Consider the following 12,468-nt stretch of genomic DNA (forward strand, 5'->3'; position numbering starts at 1 on the left):
CACTTTATTTCTCCTTTTGACATTAGCAAGTGATTTCTCCAGACTCTGGTAAAATTTACCATTTTCCATCAGGATTGCAAATCTCTTTCTGTCTGGGTGGAATTTTTCCAAATAATGCTCCTAATTTCCAATGGGAGTATCTCACTCCTACTACCTCGAATCAGATCCTTTACCACATCAGTAATTCACACCTGCATTTGCATGCATGCCAGAGCCAAGGAAACATTACTCTTGAGGGCACCAATAGCCTTCAAGAGGTGGAGGTGGTCCTTTTCTTGGGATTGCTCCTATTCCACCCCATCCTATATGGAGCTCAGCTGATCTAATGATACCTTTAGGTGTTGCCACACTGCATTCATTTTATTCTCAACCACCTCCTCATTGATACTATGAAAAACTCCTACCCCTGTGCCAAATGTTCCCAATATGTCCCTTTTTGATCAGTCCTTGCGGGATCTGGGGGCATCATGAAGATTAATTCAATTTTTCTAACCCTCATATAACTTTTCAAGGTGGGTTTTTATTGCCAAGCTGTTTGCTAAGGTAAAATCTACAATAACCTTTTTCAGGGTGTGGGTTCGATTAATTACCAGTTGTTTCTTTACATTAGTTTGAACTACATATGCCTCAACCAAATTAATTACAGATGGTTCCAAAATCCACACTTCTATACCTTTCACTCCATGGGGTCTCTTTCTTTGTTTGAAAATAACAGAACGCCACTAGCTGTCACCTTCAGCCCCCAACTAAAACCTCTCCAACGCATTATCAAGATTCTACAACCTATCCTGAAGGACGACCCATCACTCTCACAAATCTTGGGAGACAGGTCACTCCTTGCGTACAGACAGCCCCCCAACCTGAAGCAAATACTCACCAGCAACCACATACCACACGACAGAACCACTAACCAATGTGATATATGCCATCATGTGCCAGCAATGCCCCTCTGCCATGTACATTGGGCAAACTGGACAGTCTCTACGTAAAAGAATAAATGGACACAAATCAGATGTCAAGAATTATAACATTCATAAACCAGTCAGAGAACACTTCAGTCTCTCTGGTCACTAGATTTCTGATCTCAAAGTGACTATCCTTCAACAAAAAAACTTCGAAAACAGACTCGAACGAGAGACTGCTGAATTGGAATTAATTTGCAAATTGGATACAATTAACTTAGGCTTGAATAGAGACTGGGAGTGGTTGAGTCATTATACGAAGTGAAACTATTTCCCCTTGTTTATTCCTCCCCCCCCCCACACTGTTCCTCAGACGTTCTTGTTAACTCCTGGCAATGTGCTGGAAATGGCCCACCTTGATTATCACTTCAAAAGGTTTTCTCTCCCCCCACCCCACTCTCCTGCTGGTAATAGCTCATCTTAAGTGATCACTCTCCTTACAATGTATATTTTTTCATGGTCTGTGTGTTTATAAAATCTCCTCACTGTACTTTCCACTTTATGCATCCAATGAAGTGAGCTGTAGCTCACGAAAGCTTATGCTCAAATAAATTGGTTAGTCTCTAAGGTGCCACAAGTACGCCTTTTCTTTTTGTGACTACAGACTTACACGGCTGCTACTCTGAAACCTGTCATCTTGTACAAAGTATGTCATGTAAGGTGCCAATGGAAAAGTTATGATTTGCTGAATATGATTATCCTATTTGTATGCATGTATCATATTTCATATCTGTATACCTGTATTTCAAATGAGTTTGCTCCTAGGTATCACCTACAAGGTAGTTTACATCCAGTCTAGCCAGCACATTGTGAATGGACTATTCAAGCTGATGGCCCATCAACTAACACATTGGGCCATGGAAGAAGTTTAGCCCCACCTATGGACTTTCCTGTGGACATTTTAGCCAGAATATGGGTAATGGCCACTGCTATGATTCATCAAAGCATGCAAGGGCATGTGACCAGCTCATGTGACACTAAACTCCATCTTGTTCCTGTACTTTTCCACTAACTGTGCTGTGGGCTTTGTTTCAGCCAATTAAGTTTCCTCCACATGGCAGAAGCTATAAAAGGCTTTGGAAACATCTCCATTTTTTCTCTTTCCTGATCTGGTCTCTGGACCATGGACTTATACTCAGAGCTGTCCCATCCATAGGACAGTCCAGGGCAACCGCCCTGGGCCCCGTGTTTGGGGGGCCCCACTCTTCAGGGTGATGTGGGGTCCAGGGCGTCCTGGGGATTTAGTGGTGGGCCTGGCACCGGCAGCAGCAAGAGACCTGCCCCAGCCTGTCCTGCTCTGCTCCACTCCGCCGGCTCCCGGCATCGCTCGGGCAAGGGGGGTGGAAGCCAGAAAGAGACAGGGTGGAGGAAGGGGTGGAATGGGGGTGGGGAGGAGGCGGAGCATGGGCGAGAAGAGGCGGGGCAGAAGCTTGGGGGAAGGGGTGGAGAGGGGCAGGGCCTGGGGTGGAGGGAAGGGGTTGTCCCGGGCCCCTCACCCACCTGGGGACAGCCCTGCTTATACTAATGAGAGCATTCTAATCAAGGAACTGAGGATCTTCCAAACTTTTGGAAGCAACCAGAGACTTAATAAGCCAGCAGTTTATTTCATCACTTCTTCAAGCCTGATACAAAAACTTTGCAATTATTGTATGTGTTTGATTCCTTTGACCATTTTAATTCTCCTCTCTCTTTTCTCTTACAAATAAACCTTTAGATATTAGATTCTAAAGGATTGGCAACAGCGTGATTATTGGGTAGGATCTGAGTTATATATTGACCTGGGTATGTGGCTGGTCCTTTGGGACCAGAAGAACCCTTTAGTTGATGGAACTGTTTTTAAATAACTACTCATCATTGTCTAGTGTCTTTAGCCAACGTGGTGAGACAGAAGTTTACTTTTGTGACTGGTCTGGTATATTTTACGGAAGAATAACCACCAGTTTTGGAGTATGTCTGCCCTATTTCTTAGCAGTTTTTCCTGAATCTGATAGTCGCAGTTGTGATTCACTGAGGCACGATGACACCTAGCAAAAACCATATGATCTGGGTAACTTTCAATCCACTCCACTTACAAATCTGCTCCCCCCCCTAGCCCCTTGTGTATACATGAGGATGGTGCTGTTGCCACCAAAGTGCCAGGGATTCTATAGCCGCCAGCATAGACCATTTACAACCCAAATCATAATACATTGCCAGTTCTCGCACACATTCCCACACTAATATTTATTAAGTCCAGGCCTTTCAATTTTACTGAAGTGAGATCTTATCCCTCCAAGGGGCCTAAAAGAGTGATTTGTTTTTCTGGGATGTTGGGATCAGTAGTGATGTTGAGGGTATTGTTCACTTTACATTCCACTGTTATCCATGGGAAGTTTCCCCATGCCTCGAACAAAACAGGTTCCAGATTCACACCACCAAGGGAGCAGATCTGCAATCAAAACCCCAGCAAAAGCAGCATATAGGAGCGGATCATCTCCAAAGTCTTCCAGCATCCACACAGTTAATAATCTAAAACGCAAAGTGAAACAAACCTTTCCCCTCCTTATATAGCAGGAGGTATCACTAGACATTTAAGCTAAACTTACTAAATTTTATTCCGAGCCATTAGGTTCTGAGTTCCTCGCCTCCCTCCCCCTTTCTCCGGGAGGGGGCTCTTGAACTTTTAACTGAGCTTTGAGCAATCACTTGGGGCTCAGCAAATTCATCAAGCCCTCATTTGCTGAGGGCTTGCTGGGGCTAGACACAAGACCATTATTAATTTTGCCAGTGAGTACATATTTTACTGGAGAGTGGGCAGTTTTCAGTAACACAGGGGACAATCCCACCAGATACTCCCAATGCTGCAAAGCTCAAACATGTGCCAAAACCTCCTTTTCACACAGAGTAAGTCCCCTCTATATTTCAGGTAAAGTTTGGAGGCATATGCCACAGGGCAGAGGCCTGTGCCATTTTCCTTACTCAGTACAACTCCCATCCCGCTCTTAGTAGTTTCCAGTTTCAGCACAAATGGCTGTTCCAACCGGGGACATGCTAAAGCTGGAGCCTGAACCGAGGCCTGTTTTAATTGGACCATGGCTTCCTGCTATTGAGAGTCCCAGTCTCACTCTGCTCCCGCCTTTAACAATTCCCGCAGTGGGGCTGTCTTCTCTGAAAATCCCTCGGTGAGATCTTGGGAGAAATTAATCATTCCCAGAAAGGATCTAAGAGCAGTTACATCTGTGGCAGCTCGAGTTTAAGGATCAGCTCCACAGCCTGTTGGTCAGGGGAACACCCCTCCTGTCCCAGAGTCACTCCAAGATAATTTGCTTGTTGGGAGCACAACTGGGCTTTCTTTGGGCTTACTTTAAATCCAGTTTCCCAAATCTTTTGTAATACCCTGTCCAACACCTCCAGATTCTCTTCCCTGGTCTAAGGATATCATCCATATAAGAAATCACACTGTCTCTTTCTGGCAGCCCATCCCATATCTTGACTACATGGGAATGACAAATAATAGAGGCATTGCTCCAGCCCATGGGGACCCTGGCAAAACAAATGCTTCTTTGAAAGGTGAATGCACACTTATAGTAGCTGTGCCAACGCAAGGTGATACCGAAAAACATTGGTCAAATCTCAACTTAAAAACTATGGACCCTCCAATGATGGAGCCCATCAACAGGCTCACCCAATTAAGGGTGTGGAAATCAATTACCAGCCTCCAAGTCCTGTTGTCACCTTTAAGGACCGGCCATAGGGCAGCATTATTGGAAATTGACTGTTCCACAAAAAGCCCTTGGAGAAAGCGCCCACCAATTGTTTCTTTCAGGCTGGCTTCTGCCTCTTTTGAATACCTATACTGCCTCTGGGGTGCGGGATTGGGGCTTGTAACTGGGATTTCTGCATCAATTTTATTCTAACACATTCTATTTTATTCTTGGTCCACACCCCTGGTGTTTTCTCTGCAATTGCTAAAACTTCTGCAGGTCACTTGTCACTCCAGTTCTTCAGATGCCTTAAGGGCTGCTAGCTGGTAACTTGCTGAAATCTCCACTGGCTTCCAGGGTGTGCCAGGAAGCATTTTCCCCAGGACTTTGTTAGCAAAATGAACCAGCATTCTCAATTCCCTTAAACCATCAATTCCCAGGATCCCTTCTCCTCCCAAATCCCTTAAACCAAATTGCCCTTTTATTTTCCTTTGCTCCACCCAATTCAAAATCCCTGCTTCATTAAATCCCTGTAAGGTTTTAACTCCAGCCGGAGATTCAAACTAGGTTCTTATTCTAGGTACTCATCAAGGAATAAGTGGCAACTGTATCTAAGAACAAATTCTGAGACTGAACAGCCCTCCTTCAAATTCCACATAAACCGTGAACCTTCTGTGTGCATCAGTGTTCAAATGTGCCACCATGGGAGAGCTAGGAGCATCCAGCCTCCCTAAGGAGAGCTGGCAGGAGGCGCACTCAGGGTCTTCCCTTTGTGCTCAGCTAGCTTTAACAAACATTCCGCGGTGGGCAAGCTATCCATCTTTTCCTTCAGCTCATATCTTAGGAGCTGTCTCCAAATTTCCACCTTCCAGGGATGAGGGGCTCTCCCCTAACTTTTGCAGAGCCTGTCTCCCTTCTCTTTCCTTTCTGCCCTTTAGCTCTCATCTTCCTTTAGAGTCTTATCTGGGAAGGCTATTGGTTTAAACGGGGTTGCTTCATGTGGAGACACAGATCCCCTTATGTCCATAAAAATAAAAGGCAATCTTTGGGCCTGATCCTTCTCTTGTTAATTTACTACTTTTCTCAAAACTGTTTTCAAGGCAGTAATTAGGATCAGTAGCGGAGTTAACATTCCTATTGCTTGGCAACCATATCTTCAAAGACAGTAAAATACTTCCAGCTGTGGCATTAACCCTTAAGTTTAAAAACAAAAAACACAAAAGAAAAAAAGAAGGGGGGGCTGGGAGGGGGAATGAAAGGGGGCATGTGAAGAAAGAAGAAGTGGAAGAGGAGGGGGAAGAGGGAGTGGGGTGTGAAGAATGACTTAGGAAGCAAGGGAAACCTAAGCCAGGAAAAAGTACAGACAGCAACAACAAATCTAGAAGTGGAGTTCCCTTGGCCAAAGCATCTGGGAACCCATACTCCTGGCCCCTAACCTGGCTCTGAGAGGAGAGTGGGGGATGCTGACACATCTGCCGAAGTGAGACCGGGGGTGCCAGCTATCCTTACCAGCCACCCCAAGGCTGTGCTCCAATTTAACAGGCCAACCGATTTCCCTGCAACTCTGACCTGGTCAGGAGAGAAGGGCCTGACCTCTACTCATTCTTCCCCACTTTGGTTAGACCCTTGGGGACCAGTCTTCTCTACTGTGGTGTTTACTATGGAAGCTATCGGTGGGGGCTTCTGCAACTCTTCCAGCGTTTCAAGCAAGGGACTGCCCCAAAGGGCCCAAGCTGAAAGGGAAACTCACAGGGATTATCCCTCTCATAATCAAAATAAGAAGGATAAAAGTCGGGGTCCTTCTCTGACCCATCCCCCCTTCCCAGACTACAACTCCCTTGAATCATAGCCACTATTCCCTTCCGCTCTCTCAACCTGGCTCTGAGAGCACAATTTTGTCTCTTACATTCTCCATGATCTGACTGCGTCTTATCCTGGGAATCCTTCAGTAAGGCTGTAACAGTTCCTTCACTCTCTATTGTCTGCTGTTTCAAACCAAATACCACCTGTTCCAGCCTGTCACTCTCTGTTTGAGTCAGGTTTGTCACCTAGAGGGTGTCTGACTCTCCTTCAAGCTGGATATCTTTTGCTCTTTCTCAATTTTATCTTTCTTTAGCTCCTTTATTTCCTTTTTTTTCTTGACCCTATCCTTCTCTGAGTCCTCCACTTTTGCCTTTAACTCGTCTATCTCTTTATCTACTACCATTTTATTACAGAGCTGCAGAAATGCTCTGGGGCCAGTGAAGGCTCCAGGCTTACAAAGACCATTACCATGCTCCTCTACAAAATCAATCAGGCTGGTTCCCCAAACCGTTTCTTTCTTTCTCTCTCTCTCTCTCTCTCTCTCTCTCTCTCTCTCTCTCGTTTCCTTACTCAACCAGACTACCAGCCTGAGCCTTGAGTCCCAGTAACAAAATGTATCCATAAATTGACTCAGGGACTACGTCACAAGAAATTACAGGTTTCTACCCTTCCCACAATCCTCCTGTCTTGGACAGCAAACAAATAAAACAGTTTTATACCAATCGTCCACTCCTCTCCACCACTCCTGGCTGGCTTGGAGAAAACCCAGAGTTTTCTGAATTTGGTAATTTAACTGTTTCTCTACAGTCACTCTCAGGAATAAATCAAAGGGGACACAGTCCCTCTGTCTGTTTAGAACATTACAAACATTTATATTTACGCCAAGTCTGAATTGGGTTCAAGTGATCAGCAACCAGCCTTTTGGGACCTTCTGGGGCCCTCCTTGGGCGTTCATGTGTCAGCTCCTTGCACAAAGAAAAGCTTCCCTGGACTACTCCAAAGTGTATCCTTTTGCTTAATCTTTTATAGATAACTTAAACAAAGCACATAACTCACAATGACTCCTATGGGGTCACCAATTCTCCTAGTTTCAGCAAACTACTCGTTATCTCTTATCAACAAAGCATTTCTGGTATTTCTAGTCATAACAACAATAAAACTTGTATGTCAGGAGTACTTAAAACCCTGACCAAAATCAGGCCATGTGCTGGCATGATTATTTTAATTTTTCAAATGAATATAATGGGTTTGAAAAGACCTCTGTAGATTTATTGAGGAAACTGAAGTCCTTTCTACATCCATTAAATGAGTACAACTGCAATGCAAATTTTCCCATGTTGCTTTTGTCAATCCACCTCAACTCTGACCCATTCACAACACTTCTAAACATCCTTCAATATTTGGCCTCTTGGCTGATAAAGAGAAAGGTCATGAACAAGAGTAATAGAGTCAGTGTTGGCTAGATATGGAATCTAGTAACTAAAGTGGGAATGTGACATAAGTCAATTTTATTATCAAAGAAAAATATTGGAAGTAATAAGACCCATGCCTATCATGACTCTGACTTCTTTGTTTGTGTGTTCTTTCTCCTTCCACTCCTGACCCCTCAGATTTTTTGTGTCTGATCATATTGTACACTCTTGATACTCTCTCTTCCTATATGTTTGTACACTGCCTTGCCTGACAGGGTCCCATATCTTATTGGGGCCTTTGGGCACTGCTACAATACATACATTAAATAATATTTACTAAATGGCTGGAAGCTGAAGCTGGACACCTTCAGACTGAAAATAGGGTGCACATTTTCAACACTGAACAACTTACCAATGGGTATGATGGATTCTCCATCACTGGAAACATTTAGTTCAAGATTAGATATTTTTCTAAAAGATATGCAGTAGTTCAAACAGGAATTAATTCAGGGAAGTCCAGTGGTCAATGTTATGCGAGTGGCCAATGTCAGATTAGATGATCAGAGTGGTTCTTCTGATCTTCTAATCTATGAATGAATATAAAATCTTAGTGCAAACAATAATGGTGGTATTTTGTGACATAGACACCAGTCTTTTAGCACCCAGACTAACACAACCAAGTCATTAAACATAGACTATTGAATAGTTGGTGACAACTTTCAGATGCTCTATCAACCTGGGTCAGATTTAAACCAATCATCTAAGGTGAAATGTTGTTGACCATCACTGTTGCCTAGCAGCAGGAGAATACTAATGCTAAGGTTGAATGTATGGCTTTATATTATATTCCCATTATATTCATTTGAAAAATTAAAATAATCATGCCAACACAGGGCCTGACTTTGGTGAGGGTTTTAAGTACCTTCGTAAGCATAATATATACATTGTAATATGGTCCTGAAGTACATAATCCCATGCCATTTCCCAGTTAATAGACTATATCACAGTATTTTAGAAAAATTGTAAAAGGTGCTTCTTGCACAGTAAACAGGCAATGAGACAAAGCTCTTCAGGCTCTTCATTCTCTGTATAGTTCCCTATATTTTCCTAAGTGCTATAGAAAACCCTAAGATAGTTAGAAAGGACAGGAATATGACAGCACAATATTTCAGTCTAAGCTATTACATAACCTTGCAAAAGCAGTATTGTACTATATGCATAATCTTTATCATTTCTAAATATTGATATTTCTAAGTCTGTTCCTTTTTATGAATAAAGAAAATGCAGGAAGTAAATATCCTCTAGTGTGTTGCCATGAATCTGGGTTATCTTATATCTTTGCCAAATCCAAAGCATACTTCAAAAGCTATAGCCTCCCAGAAGACATTGTGTGTAAGGACATGAGTATGTCTCAGCCATTTCAAGCTACACAGCATTCAAGTTTTTATGCATATGTATCAATAAAGCCAAATAAACTAGGCTTTTTCATGCTTTAAAATCAGCTGATGTTCTCCACCCAAATGTCTATGATGTTTACCTATCTTGAAATTTAGCACTTTGCCAGTTCAAGAAACGACACACTTCTAGACAAAGTTATTCTTACCTGAGGGTATATGGGTTGCCTCCCTGGCTCAGCTACCCCATATACTGTACATAGAATTCACAGGCCAAATTGTCTCCTCTGCAGAAAGTACCCACCTAAAGGACTGGAAACTCCACCGGGCTCCCCAGCTTGCAGTTTTCCTTGGCAGCGTTCCCTGTGGGATAGTGGCGTGTGCTAGCTGGTGGAGCAAACAGAGGGGTTTCCTTTTGTATATTTTCACATTTGATACTAGCAAAGATGTCATGGTTGGGCTTTTCCTGATTACTAATGATTGTCTGCGGTAATACCCCCCCCCCCCACCCTGTCATCACATTCTGGGCACAGGGCCTTAGCTGGTGTAAACTGATGTAATGCTGTTGACTTCAACTATTGACGAACTGGTCCAAGGTTTGTAACTGCCTGCAGACACCTTCCTTGTCAGCTCTTCCGGCTTAACTTACAGTTCATTTATAGCAGAATTTCACAACATAGGGGGGCTGGCCAGACCGACTCAGAGGATGGGTGGAGAAAGCTGTAGCAGCCCAGATCCACCAGGGTATGTGCTGCAAACATGCTGCCTCATCTACTGGAAAAGTTGCAGGCAGCTATGATGAGAGTTGTGTCGTAAAGATAGGTCATCCACTCACCCTCCTTCCCTGCTCTCCTTAGTGGCCTGTCACAGAGTGGCTGGACCAGTTTGAACTGAACCCAACTCCAGGAAGGAGGGCTGCGGGCTTCAGTTTCAAGGAGAGAACTGTGGAATCAGTGGCCAGCTGGGCAAAGTTGGTGTGGAGTATTAATGTGTGTTAGGACTAAATAAATTGGATCCCAGAAGGGGAGTGTTTTAACTATCATTGGATTGTGATGGTGAATTATTGAGAAGCCCCCAGGAGAGAAGGGAAAAAGAGGCAGAGTTCTGCAGAGCCATCCGAGGCTGCAAGGGGAGCTTGGGAGGCAACTTCCCTGTTATAGAGCTACTCATAAGGCTGGTTACAGGAGCCACTCACATGTACAGGATTGCAGCCCCCCCCAAACCTTCTCCCTCCCCCCGCCCCCGCAGCCCAAGCTTCTCCTCTCTGCTTCCTTGGTATTCATCTCAGTCTTGGGTGGCATCAGTGGTGCCCTGCCTCATGCAGCCTTCTGGTGAATGGGGAGGGGGATTTGAGAAAACAGAGAGGGGAGAGAAGAGTCAGCAAAATCACACAGAAGAGCAAAAAGTTGACCAGAAGGAAAGCAACAGAAAGAACAGATAGACAAAAAGGAGGGGGGACAGCAATTGTGGGGGTTGGAAGAATTTACCTCACAATCCATCCCAAGGAGGGGCTCTAACAAAAATCCCACCAACATTATTACAAATAACGACTTTTTCTAACTGTCAGTTCTTCAAACCAGAACCTCGAGTCTGAAAGTCAAGCTGAGTTCTTTGTGGCTGACTACATGCAAGCCAGAAAATACTCCATTTCATTCTTCCATAGCTGTAAGGGTTCTGTACGGTTTATGAGAATAAAAAAAGTATTAAAACCTTAAGTTTCTAAGAACTATAAGCACATATTACCAGGAATATTTCTTGTTTGAGCCTCTTTGCACTAGTGAAATTCCATTAGTAAAAGATTAACCACATATAAAGGAGGTAGATGGGCTGAGTAAGGTGATGGCATTTTATACATAGTCAGTTTCCTGATACAGAATGTACTATAAAGAAGCCTAATCCCATATATCCTGATGGCGACTTTCAAACCAACCAGAGGAATTATCCTTACAACTTCCAGCATAACTGATGGGAGCTATGCACCTAACTCACCTAGCCAGCTTTTAAAACCTCAACCTCTTTCTATAGCCATGTCCTACAAACCACTTGCAATGTTTTGGTCAGCAACAAAAGTAAAAACTTTATGTAGCTGGTATTTTTCTTCTTGAGCTAGGACAAACATATTTTCTGTGGGGAAAAAAAATAGAGATTGCCAATTTTACAGTTACTATGTAAATTAATTTTATTCAAAACTGATTAAAAAAACTAACAAGGCTTGCCTAACTACATGAGGTAGTACATGTAGCAAAACAAAGGACAGAAAATAATACTCTGAAATATGAAGAATACCAATAAGTTTACAAGTTAGAAAGAAATAATAAATTCATCAGCAGAAACAAAAATACCAAAAATAAAGTTCAACAGCTTTTCAGTCTTAAAGCACAATACACTTTTCATAGAAAGAAACATAGTATCACCATTATATTTTCTTCATATACCATAATATGGTAAAATTAATGCACACGGCTATTCACCATAAATGAATTAAAAGGAAATGGTGAAGCAATAAATGAGTTAATCTTCATTAGGCTCCATACCGCTATATGTCCTGGCCTGCAGGAGTATCCGCCAGGTTGTGAATAAGGGGGATTGGCCTTGTTACCATTTTCTTAACAGTGTAGAGATTGTGTTGACTGTTGATCCTCAAATCTATGTGTAGCACACAGATACCATGTACAGGTTAAGGCCTGAAACTTGCAATTACTTATGCATGTGAGGTTAACTTTATTCCCATAAGGAAGCCCACTGAACTCAATGAAACTAGTCACAGGCTTAAAGTAAAGCTTGTGTGAGTCTGCAGAATTGGGAACTTAATCCTTTCAGTTTATTCCTCCTCTCAGTGTGAAAATGACTTTTTTAGCATCTGGTTATTTGAACTGACTGAGTTACCCACGTCCAATAACAGTATGTTTATCATCAAATTTAATTTGGAAAATTAAAAAAATGTAAACTGACCATTCTTAACAAAAAATGTTTCTTTAAAGGAACACATTTTAATGGTCATCTCCATTTCCAATTTTTAAAAAAATCTGATATTTGTCTAATAATTAGTGTAAAGTATAAAACACTCCACCTCTTCTTTTAGGTTGGTTAATGCTAGAGTAAATCATAAAAAATGTTATACTACTGATTTACAGGCATGATTTATTGTGTCAATTTTTAAATGTAAATTGGATATAAAATCTCTGGTCTATCCATGGTGTCGTTTTTAAGTTAT

This window comes from Chelonia mydas, chromosome 2 (genome assembly GCF_015237465.2).
Source record: "Chelonia mydas isolate rCheMyd1 chromosome 2, rCheMyd1.pri.v2, whole genome shotgun sequence".
Classification (NCBI taxonomy): domain Eukaryota; kingdom Metazoa; phylum Chordata; order Testudines; family Cheloniidae; genus Chelonia; species Chelonia mydas.